Below are 17060 nucleotides of genomic sequence, written 5' to 3'. Positions count from 1 at the left end.
AGATAATTATATTTTAAAAACAATATATATGCCGCTCCCCATATGGGGGTACCAAATTGGTTAAAGGGAAAATTATCCCCAACTCGCATTTAGGTAAAAATACATTTTCGTAAATAATTGAATTCATTCAAAACGTCTCGCAAAAACAAAAACAAAATAACATCCAAGTAAATCGCGATATATCCGAATGGTCGTGCGAGGTGGACGGGCGGGTTAAGAGTTTAGGCTCATAACCGTGGGGTCCTGATTTCGAATCTCGCTAGATTCAGCCACTCTGATGAGTCGTAGACGACGAAAACCGTGTCAGTGGATAATTATATTTTAAAAACAAATATATAAATAATAAAATACTAAACTACCCGTGACCCGTTGGGTCAGTATGCTATATTAGCTATGGAATTCATGTATGAGCGTGACATTTTGACATAACAGAAACATTTCTATGAAAGCATATTAAAATGAAAAAAAAATATAGATAGATAGAAATGAGTCGTTCTGTTTATTATAATTGATTATTGAAAAAAAATCCACTCTTCCCATGTTAAATAATAATTTCGAAATAACAACGTTAACATTTCAGCGTCCCAATCGTTCTTTTGTTTCTTTTTTTCGCGTTTAAATTATCCAAATAAATAATTGTTAATACTGTCTGCTTTTTTTACATCGTTCATTTCTGTATTACGTTTAAGTTATTCAAAACCCCACTCTTTCCGTGTAAAATAATAATTTCAAAATAATAACGTTAATATTTCAGTGAACAGGTCATGCGCGCATGCGCATCCGGATGTCGTACACTGGAGAGTGGGTTACATACAACGTTACAAGGTCATTTGAGTTTTATTATTATATAGATATAATATAATGATAATTGCAAGGAAGTCAAAGAAAAAAGTCATCAGCATCTGACAAATAAAGTTTCAGTGTTATTTTTCGAACAACTACAAGGAATAATTACATGGAAGGCTGTTAATTGATCTTTTAAGAATATTATCATAAAGTAAACTGAGGGTCTAAGATTCAAGTCCCCATGTGGGCAACTGACTTATTTGGATTTTCATTAGTTTCAATTAGATTTCTAAACACTCAACAAATACGATGTGACTTAAGATTAATTCGTTGATTTTGTTACTGCTGTTATTAAACGGGATTGTGTGAAAGAAAGAAGGTCCTACATACCTAAATCGGCAGAGCATCAGAAAGTGAACTGAGGGTCTGGGGATCGAGTCCCCATGTGGGCTATGACTTTTTTGCATTTTAATCACTATCAGTCTGTTTTTATTCACATACGACTTGATGTATGATTGATTTTTTTTCTTTTCTTATGTTTGTTGTTATTGTTCCGGATTGTGCCGACAATGGACGGGCCTACATAGCTCAGTCGGTAGAGCATCAGACTTTTAAGAACATTAGGTTAAAGTCATCTGAGGGTCTGGGGTTCAAGTCCCCATGTGGGCTACTGCCATTTTTGCATTTTCTTTACTATCAGTCTGTTTTTCTTCACATCCGACATATACGACTTGATGTATGATTGATTGATTTTTTCTTTTCTTATTTTTGTTGTTATTGTTCTAGATAGTGCTAAAGATCGATGGGCCTACATAGCTCAGTCGGTAGAGCATCAGACTTTTAAGATCATTAGGTTAAAGTCATCTTAGGGTCTGGGGTTCAAGTCCCCATGTTGGCTACTGACATTTTTGCATTTTCTTTACTATCTGTCTGTTTTTCTTCACATCCAACATATACGACTTGATGTATGATTGATTGATTTTTTCTTTTCTTATTTTTGTTGTTATTGTTCAGGATTGGGCTGAAGATCGACGGGACTACATAGCTCAGTCGGTAGAGTATCAGACTTTTACGAACATTAGGTTAAAGTCATCTGAGGGTCTGGGGTTCAAGTCCCCATGTGGGCTACTGCCATTTTTGCATTTTATTTGGTATCAGTCTGTTTTTCTTAACATCCGACATATACGACTTGATGTATGATTGATTCATTTTTTCTTTTCTTATTTTTGTTGTTATTTTTCCGGATTGTGCCGGAAATTGACGAGCGTACATAGCTAAGTCGGTAGAGCATCAGACTTTTAAGAATATTAGAATAAAGTCATCTGGGGTTCAAATCCCCATGTGGGCTACTGACTTTTTTGCATTTTATTTACTATCGGTCGGTTTTTCTTCACATCCGACATATACGACTTGATGTATGATTGATTGATTTTTTCTTTTCATATTTTTTGTTGTTATTGTTCCAGATTGTGCTGAAGATCGACGGGCCTACATAGTTCAGTCGGTAGAGCATCAGACTTTTTAAGAACATTAGGTTAAAGTCATCTGAGGGTCTGGGGTTCAAGTCCCCATGTGGGCTACTGATATTTTTGAATTTTATTTACTAACAGTCTGTTTTTCTTCACATCCGACATATACGACTTGATGTATGATTGATTGATTTTTTCTTTTCTTATTTTTGTTGTTATTGTTCCGGATTGTTCTAAAGATCGACGGGCCTACATAGCTCAGTCGTTAGAGCATCAGACTTTTAAGAACATATGGATAAAGTCATCTTAGAGTTCGTGGTTCAAGTCCACATGTGGGCTACTGACTTTTTTGCATTTTATTTACTATCAGTCTGTTTTTCTTCCCATCCGACATATACGACTTGATGTATGATTGATTGATTTTTTCTTTTCTTATTTTGGTTGTTATTGTTCCCGATTGTGCCGAAAATGGAAGGGCCAACATAGCTCAGTCGGTAGAGCATCAGACTTTTAAGAACATTAGGTTAAAGTGATCTGGGGTTCAAGTCCCCATGTGAGCTACTGGCTTTTTTGCATTTTATTTACTATCAGTCTGTTTTTCTTTACATCCGACATATACGACTTGATGTATGATTGATTGATTTTTTCTTTTCATATTTTTTCTTGTTATTGTTCCGGATTGTGCTGAAGATCGACGGGCCTACATAGTTCAGTCGGTAGAGAATCAGACTTTTAAGAACATTAGAATAAAGTCGTCTGGGGTTCAAGTCCCCATGTGGGCTACAGACTTTTTTGCATTTTATTTACTGTCAGTCTGTTTTTCTTCACATCCGACGTATACGACTTGATGTATGATTGATTGATTTTTTCTCTTCTTATTTTAGTTGTAATTGTTCCGGATTGTGCTGAAGATAGACGGACCTACATAGCTCAGTCGGTAGAGCATCAGACTTTTAAGAACATTAGGTTAAAGTAATCTGCGGGTCTGGGGTTCAAGTCCCCACGTGGGCTACTGACATTTTTGCATTTTATTTACTATCAGTCTGTTTTTCATCAAATCCGACATATACTACTTGATGTATGACTGATTGATTTTTTCTTTTCTTATTTTTGTTGTTATTGTTCCGGATTGTGCCTAAAACGGACGGGCCTACATAGCTCAGTCGGTAGATCATCAGCCTTTTAAGAACGTTAGGATAAAGTCATCTGAGGGTCTGGGGTTCAAGTCCCCATGTGGGCTACTGATTTTTTGCATTTTATTTACTATCAGTCTGTTTTTCTTCAAATCCGACATATACGACTTGATGTATGATTGATTGATTTTTTCTTTTCATATTTTTTCTTGTTATTGTTCCGGATTGTGCTGAAGATCGACGGGCCTACATAGTTCAGTCGGTAGAGCATCAGACTTTTAAAGACCATAAGATTAACGTCATCTGAGGGTCTGGGGTTCAAGTCCCCATGTGGGCTACTGACATTTTTGCATTTTATTTACTAACAGTCTGTTTTTCTTCACATCCGACATATACGACTTGATGTATGATTGATTGATTTTTTCTTTTCTTATTTTTGTTGTTATTGTTCCGGATTGTGCTGAAGATCGACGGGCCTACATAGCTCAGTCGGTAGAGCATCAGACTTTTAAGAATATTAGGATAAAGTTATCTGAGGGTCTGGGGTTCAAGTCCCCATGTTGGTTACTGACTTTTTTGCATATTATTTACTATCAGTCTGTTTTTCATCACATCAGACATATACGACTTGATGTATGATTGATTGATGTTTTCTTTTTATGTTTTTTGTTGTTATTGTTCCAGATTGTGGTGAAGACGGACGGGCCTACATAGCTCAGTCGGTAGAGCATCAGACTTTTAAGAACATTAGGATAAAGTCATCTGAGGGTCTGGGGTTCAAGTCCCCATGTGGGCTACTGACTTTTTTGTATTTTATTTACTATCAGTCTGTTTTTCTTCACATCCGACATATACGACTTGATGTCTGATTGATTGATGTTTTCTTTTCATGTTTTTTGTTGTTATTGTTCCAGATTGTGGTGAATAATGGTGGGCCTATATAGCTCAGTCGGTAGAGCATCAGACTTTTAAGAACATTAGGATAAAGTCATCTGAGGGTCTGGGGTTCAAATCCCCCTGTGGGCTACTGACTTTTTTGTATTTTATTTACTATCAGTCTGTTTTTCTTCACATCCGACATATACGACTTGATGTATGATTGATTGATGTTTTCTTTTCATGTTTTTTGTTGTTATTGTTCCAGATTGTGGTAGAGATGGACGGGCCTACATAGCTCAGTCGGTAAAGCATCAGACTTTTAAGAACCTTAGGTTAAAGTCATCTGAGGGTATGGGGTTCAAGTCCCCATGTGGGCTACTGACTTTTTTGCATTTTATTTACTATCAGTCTGTTCTTCTTCACATCCGACATATACGACTTGATGTATGATTGATTGATTTTTTCTTTTCCTGTTTTTTGTTGTTATTTTTCCGGATTGTACCAAATATCTGTGGAACTACATAGCTCAGTCGGTAGAGCATCAGGCTTTGAAGAACATTAGGATAAAGTAATCTGAGGGTCTGGGGTTCAAGTCCCCATGTGGGCTACTGACTTTTTTGTATTTTATTTAATATCAGTCTGTTTTTCTTCACATCCGACATATACGACTTGATGTATGATTGATTGATGTTTTCTTTTCATGTTTTTTGTTGTTATTGTTCCGGATTGTGCCGAATAATGGTGGGCCTACATAGCTCAGTCGGTAGAGCATCAGACTTTTAAGAACATTGAGATAAAGTCAGCTGAGGGTCTGGGGTTCAAGTCCCCATGTGGACTACTGACTTTTTTGTATTTTATTTACTATCAGTCTGTTTTTCTTCACATCCGACATATACGACTTGATGTATGATTGATTGATGTTTTCTTTTCATGTTTTTTCTTGTGTTTGTTCCAGATTGTTGTGAAGATGGACGGGCCTACATAGCTCAGTCGGTAGAGCATCAGACTTTTAAGAACATTAGGATAAAGTCATCTGAGGGTCTGGGGTTCAAGTCCCCATGTGGGCTACTGACTTTTTTGTATTTTATTTACTATCAGTCTGTTTTTCTTCACATCCGACATATACGACTTGATGTATGATTGATTGATTTTTTCTTTCCATGTTTGTTGTTGTTATTGTTCCAGATTGTGGTGAATAATGGTGGGCCTACATAGCTCAGTCGGTAGAGCATCAGACTTTTAAGAACATTAAGATAAAGTCAGCTGAGACTCTGGGGGTCAAGTCCCCATGTGGACTACTGACTTTTTTGTATTTTATTTACTATCAGTCTGTTTTTCTTCACATCCGACATATACGATTTGATGTAAAATTGATTGATGTTTTCTTTTCATGTTTTTTGTTGTTATTGTTCCGGATTGTACTGAATATCGACGGATCTACATAGCTCAGTCGGTAGAGCATCAGACTTTTAAGAACATTAGGATAAAGTCATCTGGGGTTCAAGTCGCCATGTGGGCTACTGATTTTTTTGTATTTTATTTACTATCAGTCTGTTTTTCTTCACATCCGACATATACGACTTGATGTATGATTGATTGATTTTTTCTTTTCATGTTTTTTGTTGTTATTGTTCCGGATTGTGCTGAAGATCGACGGGCCTACATTGCTCAGTCGGTAGAGCATCAGACTTTTAAGAACATTAGGATAAAGTCATCTGAGGGTCTGGGGTTCAAGTCCCCATATGGGCTACTGACTTTTTTGCATTTTATTTACTATCAGTCTGTTTTTCTTAACATCCGACATATACGACTTGATGTCTGATTGATTGATTTTTTCTTTTCATGTTTTTTGTTGTTATTGTTCCAGATTGTGGTAAACATGGACGGGCCTACATAGCTCAGTCGGTAGAGCATCAGACTTTTAAGAACATTAAGATAAAGTCATCTGCGGGTCTGGGGTTCAAGTCCCCATGTGGGCTACTGACTTTTTTGTATTTTATTTACTATCAGTCTGTTTTTCTTCACATCCGACATATACGACTTGATGTCTGATTGATTGATGTTTTCTTTTCATGTTTTTTGTTGTTATTGTTCCGGATTGTGCTGAATAATGGTGGGCCTACATAGCTCAGTCGGTAGAGCATCAGACTTTTAAGAACATTAGGATAAAGTCATCTGAGGGTCTGGAGTTCAAGTCCCCATGTGGGCTACTGACTTTTTTGTATTTTATTTACTATCAGTCTGTTTTTCTTAACATCCGACATATACGACTTGATGTCTGATTGATTGATGTTTTCTTTTCATGTTTTTTGTTGTTATTGTTCCAGATTGTGGTGAATAATGGTGGGCCTACATAGCTCAGTCGGTAGAGCATCAGACTTTTAAGAACATTAGGATAAAGTCATCTGAGGGTCTGGGGTTCAAGTCCCCATGTGGGCTACTGACTTTTTTGTATTTTATTTAATATCAGTCTGTTTTTCTTCACATCCGACATATACGACTTGATGTATGATTGATTGATGTTTTCTTTTCATGTTTTTTGTTGTTATTGTTCCGGATTGTGCTGAATGATGGCGGGCCTACATAGCTCAGTCGGTAGAGCATCAGACTTTTAAGAACATTAGGATAAAGTAATCTGAGGGTCGGGGGTTCAAGTCCCCATGTGGGCTACTGACTTTTTTGTATTTTATTTACTATCAGTCTGTTTTTCTTCACATCCGACATATACGACTTGATGTCTGATTGATTGATGTTTTCTTTTCATGTTTTTTGTTGTTATTGTTCCAGATTGTGGTGAATAATGGTGGGCCTACATAGCTCAGTCGGTAGAGCATCAAACTTTTAAGAACATTAGGATAAAGTCATCTGAGGGTCTGGGGTTCAAGTCCCCATGTGGGCTACTGACTTTTTTGTATTTTATTTACTATCAGTCTGTTTTTCTTCACATCCGACATATACGACTTGATGTCTGATTGATTGATGTTTTCTTTTCATGTTTTTTGTTGTTATTGTTCCAGATTGTGGTGGATAATGGTGGGCCTACATAGCTCAGTCGGTAGAGCATCAGACATTTAAGAACATTAGGATAAAGTCATCTGAGGGTCTGGGGTTCAAGTCCCCATGTGGGCTACTGACTTTTTTGTATTTTATTTAATATCAGTCTGTTTTTCTTCACATCCGACATATACGACTTGATGTCTGATTGATTGATGTTTTCTTTTCATGGTTTTTGGTTTTATTGTTCCAGATTGTGGTGAATAATGGTGGGCCTACATAGCTCAGTCGGTAGAGCATCAGACTTTTAAGAACATTAGGATAAAGTCATCTGAGGGTCTGGGGTTCAAGTCCCCATGTGGGCTACTGACTTTTTTGTATTTTATTTAATATCAGTCTGTTTTTCTTCACATCCGACATATACGACTTGATGTCTGATTGATTGATGTTTTCTTTTCATGTTTTTTGTTGTTATTGTTCCAGATTGTGGTGAATAATGGTGGGCCTACATAGCTCAGTCGGTAGAGCATCAGACTTTTAAGAACATTAGGATAAAGTCATCTGAGGGTCTGGGGTTCAAGTCCCCATGTGGGCTACTGACTTTTTTGTATTTTATTTAATATCAGTCTGTTTTTCTTCACATCCGACATATACGACTTGATGTCTGATTGATTGATGTTTTCTTTTCATGTTTTTTGTTGTTATTGTTCCAGATTGTGGTGAATAATGGTGGGCCTACATAGCTCAGTCGGTAGAGCATCAGACTTTTAAGAACATTAGGATAAAGTCATCTGAGGGTCTGGGGTTCAAGTCCCCATGTGGGCTACTGACTTTTTTGTATTTTATTTAATATCAGTCTGTTTTTCTTCACATCCGACATATACGACTTGATGTCTGATTGATTGATGTTTTCTTTTCATGTTTTTTGTTGTTATTGTTCCAGATTGTGGTGAATAATGGTGGGCCTACATAGCTCAGTCGGTAGAGCATCAGACTTTTAAGAACATTAGGATAAAGTCATCTGAGGGTCTGGGGTTCAAGTCCCCATGTGGGCTACTGACTTTTTTGTATTTTATTTAATATCAGTCTGTTTTTCTTCACATCCGACATATACGACTTGATGTCTGATTGATTGATGTTTTCTTTTCATGTTTTTTGTTGTTATTGTTCCAGATTGTGGTGAATAATGGTGGGCCTACATAGCTCAGTCGGTAGAGCATCAGACTTTTAAGAACATTAGGATAAAGTCATCTGAGGGTCTGGGGTTCAAGTCCCCATGTGGGCTACTGACTTTTTTGTATTTTATTTAATATCAGTCTGTTTTTCTTCACATCCGACATATACGACTTGATGTCTGATTGATTGATGTTTTCTTTTCATGTTTTTTGTTGTTATTGTTCCAGATTGTGGTGAATAATGGTGGGCCTACATAGCTCAGTCGGTAGAGCATCAGACTTTTAAGAACATTAGGTTAAAGTCATCTGAGGGTCTGGGGTTCAAGTCCCCATGTGGGCTACTGACTTCTTTGTATTTTATTTAATATCAGTCTGTTTTTCTTCACATCCGACATATACGACTTGATGTCTGATTGATTGATGTTTTCTTTTCATGTTTTTTGTTGTTATTGTTCCAGATTGTGGTGAATAATGGTGGGCCTACATAGCTCAGTCGGAATAGCATCAGACTTTTAAGAACATTAGGATAAAGTCATCTGAGGGTCTGGGGTTCAAGTCCCCATGTGGGCTACTGACTTTTTTGTATTTTATTTAATATCAGTCTGTTTTTCTTCACATCCGACATATACGACTTGATGTCTGATTGATTGATGTTTTCTTTTCATGTTTTTTGTTGTTATTGTTCCAGATTGTGGTGAATAATGGTGGGCCTACATAGCTCAGTCGGTAGAGCATCAGACTTTTAAGAACATTAGGATAAAGTCATCTGAGGGTCTGGGGTTCAAGTCCCCATGTGGGCTACTGACTTTTTTGTATTTTATTTAATATCAGTCTGTTTTTCTTCACATCCGACGTATACGACTTGATGTCTGATTGATTGATGTTTTCTTTTCATGTTTTTTGTTGTTATTGTTCCAGATTGTGGTGAATAATGGTGGGCCTACATAGCTCAGTCGGTAGAGCATCAGACTTTTAAGAACATTAGGATAAAGTCATCTGAGGGTCTGGGGTTCAAGTCCCCATGTGGGCTACTGACTTTTTTGTATTTTATTTAATATCAGTCTGTTTTTCTTCACATCCGACATATACGACTTGATGTCTGATTGATTGATGTTTTCTTTTCATGTTTTTTGTTGTTATTGTTCCAGATTGCGGTGAATAATGGTGGGCCTACATAGCTCAGTTGGTAGAGCATCAGACTTTTAAGAACATTAGGATAAAGTCATCTGAGGGTCTGGGGTTCAAGTCCCCATGTGGGCTACTGACTTTTTTGTATTTTATTTAATATCAGTCTGTTTTTCTTCACATCCGACATATACGACTTGATGTCTGATTGATTGATGTTTTCTTTTCATGTTTTTTGTTGTTATTGTTCCAGATTGTGGTGAATAATGGTGGGCCTACATAGCTCAGTCGGTAGAGCATCAGACTTTTAAGAACATTAGGATAAAGTCATCTGAGGGTCTGGGGTTCAAGTCCCCATGTGGGCTACTGACTTTTTTGTATTTTATTTAATATCAGTCTGTTTTTCTTCACATCCGACATATACGACTTGATGTCTGATTGATTGATGTTTTCTTTTCATGTTTTTTGTGGTTATTGTTCCAGATTGTGGTGAATAATGGTGGGCCTACATAGCTCAGTCGGTAGAGCATCAGACTTTTAAGAACATTAGGATAAAGTCATCTGAGGGTCTGGGGTTCAAGTCCCCATGTGGGCTACTGACTTTTTTGTATTTTATTTAATATCTGTCTGTTTTTCTTCACATCCGACATATACGACTTGATGTCTGATTGATTGATGTTTTCTTTTCATGTTTTTTGTTGTGATTGTTCCGGATTGTGCTAAATAATGGTGGGCCTACATAGCTCAGTCGGTAGAGCATCAGACTTTTAAGAACATTAGGATAAAGTCAGCTGAGGGTCTGGGGTTCAAGTCCCCATGTGGGCTACTGACTTTTTTGTATTTTATTTACTATCAGTCTGTTTTTCTTCATATACGACTTGATGTATGATTGATTGATGTTTTCTTTTCATGTGTTTTGTTGTTATTGTTCCGGATTGTGCTGAATAATGGTGGGCCTACATAGCTCAGTCGGTAGAGCATCAGACTTTATAGGACATTAGAATAAAGTCATCTGGGGTTCAAGTCCCCATGTGGGCTACTGACTTTTTTGTATTTTATTTACTATCAGTCTGTTTTTCTTCACATCCGACATATACGACTTGATGTCTGATTGATTGATGTTTTCTTTTCATGTTTTTTGTTGTTATTGTTCCAGATTGTGGTGAATAATGGTGGGCCTACATAGCTCAGTCGGTAGAGCATCAGACTTTTAAGAACATTAGGATAAAGTCATCTGAGGGTCTGGGGTTCAAGTCCCCATGTGGGCTACTGACTTTTTTGTATTTTATTTACTATCAGTCTGTTTTTCTTCACATCCGACATATACGACTTGATGTCTGATTGATTGATGTTTTCTTTTCATGTTTTTTGTTGTTATTGTTCCAGATTGTGGTGAATAATGGTGGGCCTACATAGCTCAGTCGGTAGAGCATCAGACTTTTAAGAACATTAGGATAAAGTCATCTGAGGGTCTGGGGTTCAAGTCCCCATGTGGGCTACTGACTTTTTTGTATTTTATTTAATATCAGTCTGTTGTTCTTCACATCCGACATATACGACTTGATGTATGATTGATTGATGTTTTCTTTTCATGTTTTTTGTTGTTATTGTTCCAGATTGTGGTGAATAATGGTTGGCCTACATAGCTCAGTCGGTAGAGCATCAGACTTTTAAGAACATTAGGATAAAGTCATCTGGGGTTCAAGTCCCCATGTGGGCTACTGACTTTTTTGTATTTTATTTAATATCAGTCTGTTTTTCTTCACATCCGACATATACGGCTTGATGTCTGATTGATTGATGTTTTCTTTTCATGTTTTTTGTTGTTATTGTTCCAGATTGTGCTGAATAATGGTGGGCCTACATAGCTCAGTCGGTAGAGCATCAGACTTTTAAGAACATTAGGATAAAGTCATCTGAGGGTCTGGGGTTCAAGTCCCCATGTGGGCTACTGACTTCTTTGTATTTTATTTAATATCAGTCTGTTTTTCTTCACATCCGACATATACGACTTGATGTCTGATTGATTGATGTTTTCTTTTCATGTTTTTTGTTGTTATTGTTCCAGATTGTGGTGAATAATGGTGGGCCTACACAGCTCAGTCCGTAGAGCATCAGACTTTTAAGAACATTAGGATAAAGTCATCTGGGGTTCTAGTCCCCAATTGGGCTACTGACTTTTTTGTATTTTATTTAATATCAGTCTGTTTTTCTTCACATCCGACATATACGGCTTGATGTCTGATTGATTGATGTTTTCTTTTCATGTTTTTTGTTGTTATTGTTCCAGATTGTGGTGAATAATGGTGGGCCTACATAGCTCAGTCGGTAGAGCATCAGACTTTTAAGAACATTAGGATCAAGTCATCTGAGGGTCTGGGGTTCAAGTCCCCATGTGGGCTACTGACTTTTTTGTATTTTATTTAATATCAGTCTGTTTTTCTTCACATCCGACATATACGACTTGATGTCTGATTGATTGATGTTTTCTTTTCATGTATTTTGTTGTTATTGTTCCAGATTGTGGTGAATAATGGTGGGCCTACATAGCTCAGTCGGTAGAGCATCAGACTTTTAAGAACATTAGGATAAAGTCATCTGAGGGTCTGGGGTTCAAGTCCCCATGTGGGCTACTGACTTTTTTGTATTTTATTTAATATCTGTCTGTTTTTCTTCACATCCGACATATACGACTTGATGTATGATTGATTGATGTTTTCTTTTCATGTTTTTTGTTGTTATTGTTCCGGATTGTGCTGAATAATGGTGGGCCTACATAGCTCAGTCGGTAGAGCATCAGACTTTTAAGAACATTAGGATAAAGTCAGCTGAGGGTCTGGGGTTCAAGTCCCCATGTGGGCTACTGACTTTTTTGTATTTTATTTAATATCAGTCTGTTTTTCTTCATATACGACTTGATGTATGATTGATTGATGTTTTCTTTTCATGTTTTTTGTTGTTATTGTTCCGGATTGTGGTGAATGATGGTGGGCCTACATAGCTCAGTCGGTAGAGCATCAGACTTTTACGAACATTAAGATGAAATCATCTGAGGGTCTGGGGTTCAAGTCCCCATGTGGACTACTGACTTTTTTGTATTTTATTTAATATCAGTCTGTTTTTCTTCACATCCGACATATACGACTTGATGTCTGATTGATTGATGTTTTCTTTTCATGTTTTTTGTTGTTATTGTTCCGGATTGTGCTGAATAATGGTGGGCCTACATAGCTCAGTCGGTAGAGCATCAGACTTTTAAGAACATTAAGATGAAATCATCTGAGGGTCTGGGGTTCAAGTCCCCATGTGGACTACTGACTTTTTTGTATTTTATTTACTATCAGTCTGTTTTTCTTCACATCCGACATATACGACTTGATGTATGATTGATTGATGTTTTCTTTTCATGTTTTTTGTTGTTATTGTTCCAGATTGTGGCGAAGATGGGCGGGCCTACATAGCTCAGTCGGTAGAGCATCAGACGTTTAAGAACATTAGGATAAAGTCATCTGAGGGTCTTGGGTTCAAGTCCCCATGTGGGCGACTGACTTTTTTGCATTTTATTTACTATCAGTCTGTTTTTCTTCACATCCGACATATACGACTTGATGTATGATTGATTGATTTTTTCTTTTCATGTTTTTTGTTGTTATTGTTCCAGATTGTGGTAAAGATGGACGGGCCTACATAGCTCAGTCGGTAGAGCATCAGACTTTTAAGAACATTAAGATGAAATCATCTGAGGGTCTGGGGTTCAAGTCCCCATGTGGACTACTGACTTTTTTGTATTTTATTTACTATCAGTCTGTTTTTCTTCACATCCGACATATACGACTTGATGTCTGATTGATTGATGTTTTCTTTTCATGTTTTTTGTTGTTATTGTTCCAGATTGTGGCGAAGATGGGCGGGCCTACATAGCTCAGTCGGTAGAGCATCAGACGTTTAAGAACATTAGGATAAAGTCATCTGAGGGTCTTGGGTTCAAGTCCCCATGTGGGCGACTGACTTTTTTGCATTTTATTTACTATCAGTCTGTTTTTCTTAACATCCGACATATACGACTTGATGTATGATTGATTGATGTTTTCTTTTCATGTTTTTTGTTGTTATTGTTCCGGATTGTGCTGAATAATGGTGGGCCTACATAGCTCAGTCGGTAGAGCATCAGACTTTTAAGAACATTAGGATAAAGTCGTCTGGGGTTCAAGTCCCCATGTGGGCTACTGACCTTTTTGTATTTTATTTAATATCAGTCTGTTTTTCTTCACATCCGACATATACGACTTGATGTCTGATTGATTGATGTTTTCTTTTCATGTTTTTTGTTGTTATTGTTCCAGATTGTGGTGAGTAATGGTGGGCCTACATAGCTCAGTCGGTAGAGCATCAGACTTTTAAGAACGTTAGGATAAAGTCATCTGGGGTTCAAGTCCCCATGTGGGCTACTGACTTTTTTGTAGTTTATTTAATATCAGTCTGTTTTTCTTCACATCCGACATATACGACTTGATGTCTGATTGATTGATGTTTTCTTTTCATGTTTTTTGTTGTTATTGTTCCAGATTGTGGTGAATAATGGTGGGCCTACATAGCTCAGTCGGTAGAGCATCAGACTTTTAAGAACATTAGGATAAAGTCATCTGGGGTTCAAGTCCCCATGTGGGCTACTGACTTTTCTGTATTTTATTTAATATAAGTCTGTTTTTCTTCACATCCGACATATACGACTTGATGTCTGATTGATTGATGTTTTCTTTGCATGTTTTTTGTTGTTATTGTTCCGGATTGTGCTGAATAATGGTGGGCCTACATAGCTCAGTCGGTAGAGCATCAGACTTTTAAGAACATTAGGATAAAGTCATCTGAGGGTCTGGGGTTCAAGTCCCCATGTGGCCTACTGACTTTTTTGTATTTTATTTACTATCAGTCTGTTTTTCTTCACATCCGACATATACGACTTGATGTCTGATTGATTGATGTTTTCTTTTCATGTTTTTTGTTGTTATTGTTTTGGATTGTGCTGAATAATGGTGGGCCTACATAGCTCAGTCGGTAGAGCATCAGACTTTTAAGAACATTAGGATAAAGTCATCTGAGGGTCTGGGGTTCAAGTCCCCATGTGGCCTACTGACTTTTTTGTATTTTATTTACTATCAGTCTGTTTTTCTTCACATCCGACATATACGACTTGATGTATGATTGATTGATGTTTTCTTTTCATGTTTTTTGTTGTTATTGTTCCAGATTGTGGTGAATGATGGTGGGCCTACATAGCTCAGTCGGTAGAGCATCAGACTTTTAAGAACATTAGGATCAAGTCATCTGAGGGTCTGGGGTTCAAGTCCCTATGTGGGCTACTGACTTTTTTGTATTTTATTTACTATCAGTCTGTTTTTCTTCACATCCGACATATACGACTTGATGTCTGATTGATTGATGTTTTCTTTTCATGTTTTTTGTTGTTATTGTTCCAGATTGTGCTGAATAATGGTGGGCCTACATAGCTCAGTCGGTAGAGCATCAGACTTTTAAGCACATTAGGATAAAGTCATCTGAGGGTCTGGGGTTCAAGTCCCCATGTGGGCTACTGACTTTTTTGTATTTTATTTACTATCAGTCTGTTTTTCTTCACATCCGACATATACGACTTGATGTCTGATTGATTGATGTTTTCTTTTCATGTTTTTTGTTGTTATTGTTCCAGATTGTGGTGAATAATGGTGGGCCTACATAGCTCAGTCGGTAGAGCATCAGACTTTTAAGAACATTAGGATCAAGTCATCTGAGGGTCTGGGGTTCAAGTCCCCATGTGGGCTACTGACTTTTTTGTATTTTATTTACTATCAGTCTGTTTTTCTTCACATCCGACATATACGACTTGATGTCTGATTGATTGATGTTTTCTTTTCATGTTTTTTGTTGTTATTGTTCCAGATTGTGGTGAATAATGGTGGGCCTACATAGCTCAGACGGTAGAGCATCAGACTTTTAAGAACATTAGGATAAAGTAATCTGAGGGTCTGGGGTTCAAGTCCCCATGTGGGCTACTGACTTTTTTGTATTTTATTTACTATCAGTCTGTTTTTCTTCACATCCGACATATACGACTTGATGTCTGATTGATTGATGTTTTCTTTTCATGTTTTTTGTTGTTATTGTTCCAGATTGTGGTGAATAATGGTGGGCCTACAAAGCTCAGTCGGTAGAGCATCAGACTTTTAAGAACATTAGGATAAAGTCATCTGAGGGTCTGGGGTTCAAGTCCCCATGTGGGCTACTGACTTTTTTTGTATTTTATTTAATATCAGTCTGTTTTTCTTCACATCCGACATATACGATGTCTGATTGGTTGATGTTTTCTTTTCATGTTTTTTGTTGTTATTGTTCCAGATTGTGGTGAATAATGGTGGGCCTACATAGCTCAGTCGGTAGAGCATCAGACTTTTAAGAACATTAGGATAAAGTCATCTGAGGGTCTGGGGTTCAAGTCCCCATGTGGGCTACTGACTTTTTTGTATTTTGTTTAATATCAGTCTGTTTTTCTTCACATCCGACATATACGACTTGATGTCTGATTGATTGATGTTTTCTTTTCATGTTTTTTGTTGTTATTGTTCCAGATTGTGGTGAATAATGGTGGGCCTACAAAGCTCAGTCGGTAGAGCATCAGACTTTTAAGAACATTAGGATAAAGTCATCTGAGGGTCTGGGGTTCAAGTCCCCATGTGGGCTACTGACTTTTTTTGTATTTTATTTAATATCAGTCTGTTTTTCTTCACATCCGACATATACGACTTGATGTCTGATTGATTGATGTTTTCTTTTCATGTTTTTTGTTGTTATTGTTCCAGATTGTGGTGAATAATGGTGGGCCTACATAGCTCAGTCGGTAGAGCATCAGACTTTTAAGAACATTAGGATAAAGTCATCTGAGGGTCTGGGGTTCAAGTCCCCATGTAGGCTACTGACTTTTTTGTATTTTATTTACTATCAGTCTGTTTTTCTTCACATCCGACATATACGACTTGATGTCTGATTGGTTGATGGTTTCTTTTCATGTTTTTTGATGTTATTGTTCCAGATTGTGGTGAATAATGGTGGGCCTACATAGCTCAGTCGGTAGAGCATCAGACTTTTAAGAACATTAGGATAAAGTCATCTGGGGTTCAAGTCCCAATGTGGGCTACTGACTTTTTTGTATTTTATTTACTATCAGTCTGTTTTTCTTCACATCCGACATATACGACTTGATGTCTGATTGGTTGATGTTTTCTTTTCATGTTTTTTGTTGTTATTGTTCCAGATTGTGGTGAATAATGGTGGGCCTACATAGCTCAGTCGGTAGAGCATCAGACTTTTAAGAACATTAGCATAAAGTCATCTGAGGGTCTGGGGTTCAAGTCCTCATGTGGACTACTGACTTTTTTGTATTTTATTTAATATCAGTCTGTTTTTCTTCACATCCGACATATACGACTTGATGTCTGATTGGTTGA

The 17060-nt window shown here is 37.2% G+C and overlaps 1 protein-coding gene and 54 non-coding genes across 56 annotated transcripts in view; 54 read left to right on the top strand and 1 right to left on the bottom strand.

The window, feature by feature from the left end:
* The window catches only part of LOC145267073 (transmembrane protein 232-like), a 288020-nt gene that overhangs the window by 76213 nt on the left and 194747 nt on the right, over positions 1-17060 (bottom strand). The window lies entirely within an intron of this gene.
* On the top strand, positions 1364-1455 carry Trnak-uuu (transfer RNA lysine (anticodon UUU)). Its single transcript is given in 2 exon segments — positions 1364-1400; positions 1420-1455. It is a non-coding gene; the product is annotated as a tRNA-Lys (tRNA).
* Positions 1593-1684, top strand: Trnak-uuu (transfer RNA lysine (anticodon UUU)). Its single transcript is given in 2 exon segments — positions 1593-1629; positions 1649-1684. It is a non-coding gene; the product is annotated as a tRNA-Lys (tRNA).
* On the top strand, positions 1822-1913 carry Trnak-uuu (transfer RNA lysine (anticodon UUU)). Its single transcript is given in 2 exon segments — positions 1822-1858; positions 1878-1913. It is a non-coding gene; the product is annotated as a tRNA-Lys (tRNA).
* On the top strand, positions 2273-2365 carry Trnak-uuu (transfer RNA lysine (anticodon UUU)). The gene is made up of 2 exons: positions 2273-2309; positions 2330-2365. It is a non-coding gene; the product is annotated as a tRNA-Lys (tRNA).
* Positions 3404-3495, top strand: Trnak-uuu (transfer RNA lysine (anticodon UUU)). The gene is given in 2 exon segments: positions 3404-3440; positions 3460-3495. It is a non-coding gene; the product is annotated as a tRNA-Lys (tRNA).
* Trnak-uuu (transfer RNA lysine (anticodon UUU)) lies at positions 3633-3725 on the top strand. Its single transcript has 2 exons — positions 3633-3669; positions 3690-3725. It is a non-coding gene; the product is annotated as a tRNA-Lys (tRNA).
* Positions 3863-3954, top strand: Trnak-uuu (transfer RNA lysine (anticodon UUU)). The gene is given in 2 exon segments: positions 3863-3899; positions 3919-3954. It is a non-coding gene; the product is annotated as a tRNA-Lys (tRNA).
* On the top strand, positions 4093-4184 carry Trnak-uuu (transfer RNA lysine (anticodon UUU)). Its single transcript is given in 2 exon segments — positions 4093-4129; positions 4149-4184. It is a non-coding gene; the product is annotated as a tRNA-Lys (tRNA).
* Trnak-uuu (transfer RNA lysine (anticodon UUU)) lies at positions 4323-4414 on the top strand. Its single transcript is given in 2 exon segments — positions 4323-4359; positions 4379-4414. It is a non-coding gene; the product is annotated as a tRNA-Lys (tRNA).
* Trnak-uuu (transfer RNA lysine (anticodon UUU)) lies at positions 4553-4644 on the top strand. The gene is given in 2 exon segments: positions 4553-4589; positions 4609-4644. It is a non-coding gene; the product is annotated as a tRNA-Lys (tRNA).
* On the top strand, positions 5013-5104 carry Trnak-uuu (transfer RNA lysine (anticodon UUU)). Its single transcript is given in 2 exon segments — positions 5013-5049; positions 5069-5104. It is a non-coding gene; the product is annotated as a tRNA-Lys (tRNA).
* Positions 5243-5334, top strand: Trnak-uuu (transfer RNA lysine (anticodon UUU)). The gene is given in 2 exon segments: positions 5243-5279; positions 5299-5334. It is a non-coding gene; the product is annotated as a tRNA-Lys (tRNA).
* Trnak-uuu (transfer RNA lysine (anticodon UUU)) lies at positions 5925-6016 on the top strand. The gene is given in 2 exon segments: positions 5925-5961; positions 5981-6016. It is a non-coding gene; the product is annotated as a tRNA-Lys (tRNA).
* Positions 6155-6246, top strand: Trnak-uuu (transfer RNA lysine (anticodon UUU)). The gene is given in 2 exon segments: positions 6155-6191; positions 6211-6246. It is a non-coding gene; the product is annotated as a tRNA-Lys (tRNA).
* Positions 6385-6476, top strand: Trnak-uuu (transfer RNA lysine (anticodon UUU)). Its single transcript is given in 2 exon segments — positions 6385-6421; positions 6441-6476. It is a non-coding gene; the product is annotated as a tRNA-Lys (tRNA).
* On the top strand, positions 6615-6706 carry Trnak-uuu (transfer RNA lysine (anticodon UUU)). Its single transcript is given in 2 exon segments — positions 6615-6651; positions 6671-6706. It is a non-coding gene; the product is annotated as a tRNA-Lys (tRNA).
* Trnak-uuu (transfer RNA lysine (anticodon UUU)) lies at positions 6845-6936 on the top strand. Its single transcript is given in 2 exon segments — positions 6845-6881; positions 6901-6936. It is a non-coding gene; the product is annotated as a tRNA-Lys (tRNA).
* Trnak-uuu (transfer RNA lysine (anticodon UUU)) lies at positions 7075-7166 on the top strand. Its single transcript is given in 2 exon segments — positions 7075-7111; positions 7131-7166. It is a non-coding gene; the product is annotated as a tRNA-Lys (tRNA).
* Positions 7305-7396, top strand: Trnak-uuu (transfer RNA lysine (anticodon UUU)). Its single transcript is given in 2 exon segments — positions 7305-7341; positions 7361-7396. It is a non-coding gene; the product is annotated as a tRNA-Lys (tRNA).
* Positions 7535-7626, top strand: Trnak-uuu (transfer RNA lysine (anticodon UUU)). Its single transcript is given in 2 exon segments — positions 7535-7571; positions 7591-7626. It is a non-coding gene; the product is annotated as a tRNA-Lys (tRNA).
* Trnak-uuu (transfer RNA lysine (anticodon UUU)) lies at positions 7765-7856 on the top strand. Its single transcript is given in 2 exon segments — positions 7765-7801; positions 7821-7856. It is a non-coding gene; the product is annotated as a tRNA-Lys (tRNA).
* On the top strand, positions 7995-8086 carry Trnak-uuu (transfer RNA lysine (anticodon UUU)). Its single transcript is given in 2 exon segments — positions 7995-8031; positions 8051-8086. It is a non-coding gene; the product is annotated as a tRNA-Lys (tRNA).
* On the top strand, positions 8225-8316 carry Trnak-uuu (transfer RNA lysine (anticodon UUU)). Its single transcript is given in 2 exon segments — positions 8225-8261; positions 8281-8316. It is a non-coding gene; the product is annotated as a tRNA-Lys (tRNA).
* On the top strand, positions 8455-8546 carry Trnak-uuu (transfer RNA lysine (anticodon UUU)). Its single transcript is given in 2 exon segments — positions 8455-8491; positions 8511-8546. It is a non-coding gene; the product is annotated as a tRNA-Lys (tRNA).
* Positions 8685-8776, top strand: Trnak-uuu (transfer RNA lysine (anticodon UUU)). The gene is given in 2 exon segments: positions 8685-8721; positions 8741-8776. It is a non-coding gene; the product is annotated as a tRNA-Lys (tRNA).
* Trnak-uuu (transfer RNA lysine (anticodon UUU)) lies at positions 8915-9006 on the top strand. The gene is given in 2 exon segments: positions 8915-8951; positions 8971-9006. It is a non-coding gene; the product is annotated as a tRNA-Lys (tRNA).
* Trnak-uuu (transfer RNA lysine (anticodon UUU)) lies at positions 9145-9236 on the top strand. The gene is given in 2 exon segments: positions 9145-9181; positions 9201-9236. It is a non-coding gene; the product is annotated as a tRNA-Lys (tRNA).
* On the top strand, positions 9375-9466 carry Trnak-uuu (transfer RNA lysine (anticodon UUU)). Its single transcript is given in 2 exon segments — positions 9375-9411; positions 9431-9466. It is a non-coding gene; the product is annotated as a tRNA-Lys (tRNA).
* Positions 9605-9696, top strand: Trnak-uuu (transfer RNA lysine (anticodon UUU)). The gene is given in 2 exon segments: positions 9605-9641; positions 9661-9696. It is a non-coding gene; the product is annotated as a tRNA-Lys (tRNA).
* On the top strand, positions 9835-9926 carry Trnak-uuu (transfer RNA lysine (anticodon UUU)). The gene is given in 2 exon segments: positions 9835-9871; positions 9891-9926. It is a non-coding gene; the product is annotated as a tRNA-Lys (tRNA).
* Trnak-uuu (transfer RNA lysine (anticodon UUU)) lies at positions 10065-10156 on the top strand. Its single transcript is given in 2 exon segments — positions 10065-10101; positions 10121-10156. It is a non-coding gene; the product is annotated as a tRNA-Lys (tRNA).
* Positions 10295-10386, top strand: Trnak-uuu (transfer RNA lysine (anticodon UUU)). The gene is given in 2 exon segments: positions 10295-10331; positions 10351-10386. It is a non-coding gene; the product is annotated as a tRNA-Lys (tRNA).
* On the top strand, positions 10738-10829 carry Trnak-uuu (transfer RNA lysine (anticodon UUU)). Its single transcript is given in 2 exon segments — positions 10738-10774; positions 10794-10829. It is a non-coding gene; the product is annotated as a tRNA-Lys (tRNA).
* On the top strand, positions 10968-11059 carry Trnak-uuu (transfer RNA lysine (anticodon UUU)). The gene is given in 2 exon segments: positions 10968-11004; positions 11024-11059. It is a non-coding gene; the product is annotated as a tRNA-Lys (tRNA).
* Positions 11420-11511, top strand: Trnak-uuu (transfer RNA lysine (anticodon UUU)). Its single transcript is given in 2 exon segments — positions 11420-11456; positions 11476-11511. It is a non-coding gene; the product is annotated as a tRNA-Lys (tRNA).
* Trnak-uuu (transfer RNA lysine (anticodon UUU)) lies at positions 11872-11963 on the top strand. The gene is given in 2 exon segments: positions 11872-11908; positions 11928-11963. It is a non-coding gene; the product is annotated as a tRNA-Lys (tRNA).
* On the top strand, positions 12102-12193 carry Trnak-uuu (transfer RNA lysine (anticodon UUU)). Its single transcript is given in 2 exon segments — positions 12102-12138; positions 12158-12193. It is a non-coding gene; the product is annotated as a tRNA-Lys (tRNA).
* On the top strand, positions 12332-12423 carry Trnak-uuu (transfer RNA lysine (anticodon UUU)). Its single transcript is given in 2 exon segments — positions 12332-12368; positions 12388-12423. It is a non-coding gene; the product is annotated as a tRNA-Lys (tRNA).
* Trnak-uuu (transfer RNA lysine (anticodon UUU)) lies at positions 12553-12644 on the top strand. The gene is given in 2 exon segments: positions 12553-12589; positions 12609-12644. It is a non-coding gene; the product is annotated as a tRNA-Lys (tRNA).
* Positions 12783-12874, top strand: Trnak-uuu (transfer RNA lysine (anticodon UUU)). Its single transcript is given in 2 exon segments — positions 12783-12819; positions 12839-12874. It is a non-coding gene; the product is annotated as a tRNA-Lys (tRNA).
* Positions 13013-13104, top strand: Trnak-uuu (transfer RNA lysine (anticodon UUU)). Its single transcript is given in 2 exon segments — positions 13013-13049; positions 13069-13104. It is a non-coding gene; the product is annotated as a tRNA-Lys (tRNA).
* On the top strand, positions 13243-13334 carry Trnak-uuu (transfer RNA lysine (anticodon UUU)). Its single transcript is given in 2 exon segments — positions 13243-13279; positions 13299-13334. It is a non-coding gene; the product is annotated as a tRNA-Lys (tRNA).
* Positions 13473-13564, top strand: Trnak-uuu (transfer RNA lysine (anticodon UUU)). Its single transcript is given in 2 exon segments — positions 13473-13509; positions 13529-13564. It is a non-coding gene; the product is annotated as a tRNA-Lys (tRNA).
* Trnak-uuu (transfer RNA lysine (anticodon UUU)) lies at positions 14368-14460 on the top strand. The gene is given in 2 exon segments: positions 14368-14405; positions 14425-14460. It is a non-coding gene; the product is annotated as a tRNA-Lys (tRNA).
* Trnak-uuu (transfer RNA lysine (anticodon UUU)) lies at positions 14598-14690 on the top strand. Its single transcript is given in 2 exon segments — positions 14598-14635; positions 14655-14690. It is a non-coding gene; the product is annotated as a tRNA-Lys (tRNA).
* On the top strand, positions 14829-14920 carry Trnak-uuu (transfer RNA lysine (anticodon UUU)). Its single transcript is given in 2 exon segments — positions 14829-14865; positions 14885-14920. It is a non-coding gene; the product is annotated as a tRNA-Lys (tRNA).
* Positions 15059-15150, top strand: Trnak-uuu (transfer RNA lysine (anticodon UUU)). Its single transcript is given in 2 exon segments — positions 15059-15095; positions 15115-15150. It is a non-coding gene; the product is annotated as a tRNA-Lys (tRNA).
* On the top strand, positions 15289-15380 carry Trnak-uuu (transfer RNA lysine (anticodon UUU)). The gene is given in 2 exon segments: positions 15289-15325; positions 15345-15380. It is a non-coding gene; the product is annotated as a tRNA-Lys (tRNA).
* Trnak-uuu (transfer RNA lysine (anticodon UUU)) lies at positions 15519-15610 on the top strand. Its single transcript is given in 2 exon segments — positions 15519-15555; positions 15575-15610. It is a non-coding gene; the product is annotated as a tRNA-Lys (tRNA).
* Positions 15749-15840, top strand: Trnak-uuu (transfer RNA lysine (anticodon UUU)). The gene is given in 2 exon segments: positions 15749-15785; positions 15805-15840. It is a non-coding gene; the product is annotated as a tRNA-Lys (tRNA).
* On the top strand, positions 15975-16066 carry Trnak-uuu (transfer RNA lysine (anticodon UUU)). Its single transcript is given in 2 exon segments — positions 15975-16011; positions 16031-16066. It is a non-coding gene; the product is annotated as a tRNA-Lys (tRNA).
* Trnak-uuu (transfer RNA lysine (anticodon UUU)) lies at positions 16205-16296 on the top strand. The gene is given in 2 exon segments: positions 16205-16241; positions 16261-16296. It is a non-coding gene; the product is annotated as a tRNA-Lys (tRNA).
* Positions 16436-16527, top strand: Trnak-uuu (transfer RNA lysine (anticodon UUU)). The gene is given in 2 exon segments: positions 16436-16472; positions 16492-16527. It is a non-coding gene; the product is annotated as a tRNA-Lys (tRNA).
* Trnak-uuu (transfer RNA lysine (anticodon UUU)) lies at positions 16888-16979 on the top strand. Its single transcript is given in 2 exon segments — positions 16888-16924; positions 16944-16979. It is a non-coding gene; the product is annotated as a tRNA-Lys (tRNA).

Source organism: Euprymna scolopes, chromosome 42 (assembly GCF_053919585.1).
Source record: "Euprymna scolopes isolate OS-2025 chromosome 42, ASM5391958v1, whole genome shotgun sequence".
NCBI classification, from domain to species: Eukaryota; Metazoa; Mollusca; class Cephalopoda; order Sepiida; family Sepiolidae; genus Euprymna; species Euprymna scolopes.
This window is presented reverse-complemented; position numbering and strand designations above follow the sequence as displayed.